General features: G+C 39.4%; 1 non-coding gene across 1 annotated transcript; it reads left to right on the top strand.

Moving 5' to 3' along the window:
- The first annotated feature begins 2,533 nt into the window (after positions 1-2,533).
- On the top strand, positions 2,534-2,640 carry LOC131232009 (small nucleolar RNA R71). The gene has a single exon (XR_009164618.1). It is a non-coding gene; the product is annotated as a small nucleolar RNA R71 (small nucleolar RNA).
- The last annotated feature ends 2,065 nt before the right edge of the window (positions 2,641-4,705 follow it).

Below are 4,705 nucleotides of genomic sequence, written 5' to 3'. Positions count from 1 at the left end.
TGCCCTACCATATCAGAAAAAATACTAAGCATACATCGCTGAAAAGTGGCAGGGGCATTACATAGTCCGAATGGCATCCTTCGATAGGCAAAGGTGCCGTAGGGACATGTAAATGTGGTCTTTTTCTGGTCTTCAGGGGCTATCTCTATCTGATTGTAGCCCGAATACTCGTCAAGGAAACTGTAATAGGAATGATCAGCTAACCTTTCCAGGATCTGATCAATGAATGGTAAAGGAAAGTGGTCTTTCCTCGTGACGGTATTCAACTTCCTGTAGTCAATGCACATTCTCCAACCAGTAGTGACTCTAGTTGGCACGAGTTCATTATTAGCATTGGCTATGATGGTGATTCCGGACTTCTTAGGGACCACTTGAGTTGGACTCACCCATTGACTATCAGATATAGGGTATATAATACTCACGTCCAATAGTTTAAAAACCTCGGCCTTAACCACTTCCTTCATGTTTGGATTTAGTCTATGTTGTGGTTGCCAAGCGGTTTTTGCATTATCCTCAAGATATATGCGGTGAGTACAAATCGAGGGATCGATTCCCTTGAGGTCTGCTATCGTCCATCCCAGGGCTCCTTTATGCTCAATGAGAATAGATATGAGCATACTCTCCTGTTCTTTCTCCAGGTGGGCAAAGATCACCACTGGGTATGTCTCATCTTGACCTAAATAGGCATATTTCAAATTAGAGGGCAAAGGTTTTAGGTCAAGCTTCGGGGCTTGAGGTTAGACGGTAGAGGCACTACATCGGTTTGTGGCAATTCTTCAAATTGTGGCCTCCACCGGTTAACTTCAAGTACCGGTGCAATATCAAGCAAGGCACACGTCTCCCTAATCATGTCATCATCAAAATCATGGGAGTGGGCCAGGCACATCTCCAGATGGTCAGAAGATAAGGTCAGCGGTGTCGTATCTTCCACGAAAGAGTCAATCATGTTAATGTCGTGGAAATCGTCATCATCCTCTGAGTTGCTGCCGTTATTGAAAAAAATGTTTGACTCCAATGTCAAATTTTCAAAAGACATAGTCATGACACCATTCCTGCAATTGATAACTGCATTTGACGTGGCAAGGAATGGGCGACCAAGAATGACGGGAATCTGAGTGCTTATGTTATTGATGGGTTCGGTGTCTAGGATGATAAAATCTACAGGGTAGTAAAATCTATCAACCTGGACTAACACATCCTCAATTATCCCTCTTGGTACACGAACAGAGCGATCAGCAAGTTGTAGTGTGGTTAGGGTGGGTTTTAATTCACCCAAACCTAACTGTTTGTATACCGAGTAGGGAATCAGATTGACGCTCGCTCCTAAGTCAAGAAGTGCGTGATCAATTCGATGGTTCCCGATTACACATGATATGGTTGGGCTACCGGGATCCTTGAATTTCTGTGGCACGTCTTGCTTCAGGATGGCATCACTTTCTCAGTCAAGAAGATTTTCTTTTGAATAATTTTTCGTCTTTTGGTCGTGCATAAGTCTTTCAGGAATTTGACATATGAAGGTATCTGTTTAACAACATCAAGTAGAGGAATGTTGACTTTCACCTGTTTCAACACCTCTAGGATATCCTGAGAGTTAGAGAGAGGTTTTGGTAAAACCAACCGTTGGGGGAATGGAGCAACTGGCTTCTCTAGAAGTTCCGGTTCTACTTTTTATGGGGCATCACTAGATCTATCATTGTTGTCCTCTTCTAGTTCTTGAGACTTTTCGGGCCTAACCGGAAGAGTTTTATCAATAATCTTCCCACTCTTAAGAGTGGTGATGGATTTAGCATGCCCCATCTGATTTGAAGAGCTGGGATCATTATTCTCGTACTGCGGTTTAGGATTGGGGAGGGGTTGTGCAGGAAGCATCCCCTTTTCTATAACCGTCATACGAGAATCTATCTTTTGCATAAAATTTATAATTCCCCGCATTGCCTGAGCCAGCTCTTGTATGGGATTTTGAACCGGTTCCTCTTGAGGTTTCACTTGATTTGGATTTTGATTGAAGAAACCTGGAGGAGTAGCCGTCTGTCCATTCCTCCAACTAAAGTTTGGATGATTTTTCCAGCCAGGGTTGTATGTATTGGAGTTAGGTCCAGTAAAAGGTCTTTGATAATTATTTACGGCATTGGCTTGTTCATTCAACACTCCTCGAAAGGCAGGTATTGTAGGACAGTTTTCAGTTGTGTGAATGTTGCAATCACAGATGCCGCAAACAATTTCATTGACCTTATCCTTCTTTCCTTCCATGGCCTCAACTTTCCTTATGAGCGTAGTCACTTTACACTTGAGATCATCCTCTTCTTTCAAGAGATATAATCCACCTTTCTCCTTTAATTGAGTCGGCCTAGACGTGGTGTTCGACTTTGGGTAGTAGTCCCAAGATTGTGTTTTTTCAGCTAAACTGTCGAGGTAGTCCCATACCTCGTCGACATCTTTATTAATGAACTCTCCATTACACATTGTCTCGACCATTTGGCGCATGGAAGATGTCAGTCCATCGTAGAAAAAATTTGTAATACGCCACGTTTCAAATCCGTGTTGTGGGCATGAACTGACCAAATCTTTGAACCTTTCCCAGCATTGGAAGAATGTTTCATCTTCCTTTTGAGCAAAGTTCATGATTGCTTTTTTGAGGGTAATCGTTTTATGATGTGGGAAGAATTTCTTTATGAATTCCTTTTTCATGTCGTTCCATGTGCCAATGGATCTAAGACGCAGTGAATGTAACCACGTCTTAGCTTTTTCTTTTAAGGAAAAAGGAAAGAGTTTCAGCCTAATTGTATCCTCAGATACATTAGGAAAACATAATGTAGCTATAATCTCATCGAACTCTTTCAAATGTAAATATGGACTTTCTGATTCAAGTCCATGGAATTTGGGAAGGAGTTGGATAACTCCTGGCTTGATGTCCATTTGTCATGTGTTTTCAGGAAAAATCATGCATGAGGGCGTACTCACTCCCGCTGGTTGTAGATAATCTCGTAGAGTACGAGGCGGAGGTGCCTGTTGTACCTCATTCTCATCTTGGGTATCCTCCACCCTTGGTGGAAGTAGAGGAGGTTGGTCTTCAGCCATAACTTCACTTAACTCAGGGGATTTCGAGTGGTGTCTAGTCCTGCGATGGATAGTCAACCCCTCAACCAATCCTCCTTCAGTCAAGAGACGTCGAGTGTTGTCACGGGCCCACTTGAGCATGAAAACACTCGCAGCCCTCAATTAAAAACCTAATCCTAAGAAAGGAAAAGAAAATCTAGAAAGAAAGAGAGAGTTGGAAAGAAATTACCAAATTGGAGTCCTGAGTTAAAACCTTCAAAATAAAATAAAATAAGTTAGATTTTTAAAAAGAGAAGAACAATCCTTTAAAAGAAAGATAGAAGTGAACTAGCTCCTAAACTAGAAAGTAAATTACTAAAAGAGAATTGAAAAATAGAAAGTAAGGAAGGAGCTTACCGAATTAGAAATTTCTATCTTAAAGGCCTACAAAATAGGAAGGTTAGTTTCTAAACAAAAATTCTAAAAATAAATTAGGAAACAAATTAGATTTTAAAAGAGTTAAAATTAGAAAGTTACTAAAATAGAAAGTTAATTTCTAAAAAGGGAAAGAAATAACCTAATTTTCTAAAAATAAACTATTTCCTACAGAAGGGAGGATACTAGAATTAGAAAATTTCTAAAATTTAAACCCTAATTCTAAAAATAGGAAAAGTAGAGAGATTAGGTAGGAATTACTAATTGAGAAACTTATGTCAAGATCCTATAAAATAGGAAACAAGTTAGTTTTGAACTCAAATAAAAATAAATAAAAAAAAACTAAGGTTAGTAAAATCCTAATCTTAAACTAATCCTAAAACCAATTAATTTCAGAGAATCGTAACCGTCAGTCCCCGGCAACGGCGCCAAAACTTGTTCACTCCCCAAGTATAGGGTTGTGATGTAGTAATAAACTCAGTAAGACTGAGGTCGAATCCACAGGGACTGAAACTTGTACGTTTCCTAAAACAAGGTAGAAATAGAACTAGCCTAAGATGTAATCAAAATCAAATGTAAATTTAAGGAATAATTGTGGAATAATTATCTAAAACTTAAGGAATTCAGAGAAGGAAAACTAGGGATTCAGAGGATCCACTTGTAGGGATCAGGGAGATCTTTTGCCTGCATCAGGAATCATGGAAATCAAACTGAACTTACTTAATCTGGTTTTCAAGAGATGAAAGGTATATGAATTAGAATGGATTTCATCATCTAACCATGCCCAGGAGACAAAGTAAATAACAGGATTAAACTAATTACCAACCAATCAAAAGTACATGAAAGTTAGGAAGGGTACGATCATCCAACCATGCCCAGGAGACGATGGTGAACAACAGGGCTTCCTGACGTCATAAACATTCAAAAAGAAAGAAAAAAGGGATATTCAAAGCCATTGCAGACCCATTGTAATTTCAGTCACAACAGACCATTAAAGACTAAAAAATATTCCATTAATACAAATCAACTTCAGTTCATGAATTTAAATGAAAAGCAAGAAATAGTATCTCCCATCTCGCCACAAGCTTCACCTCTTAGCCCTAGCTAAGAGGATTAGCCACACATGAATGGGCTGATCCTTAAAAAAATAAAGGAAATATAAAGGAAAAGAAGAGAAAAAAAACCAGGCTCTTTCATCTTTTCTTCCTTTCTTTCCTGCTCCAATAGCCAAGCC

Source organism: Magnolia sinica, chromosome 17 (assembly GCF_029962835.1).
Source record: "Magnolia sinica isolate HGM2019 chromosome 17, MsV1, whole genome shotgun sequence".
NCBI lineage: Eukaryota > Viridiplantae > Streptophyta > Magnoliopsida > Magnoliales > Magnoliaceae > Magnolia > Magnolia sinica.
This window is presented reverse-complemented; position numbering and strand designations above follow the sequence as displayed.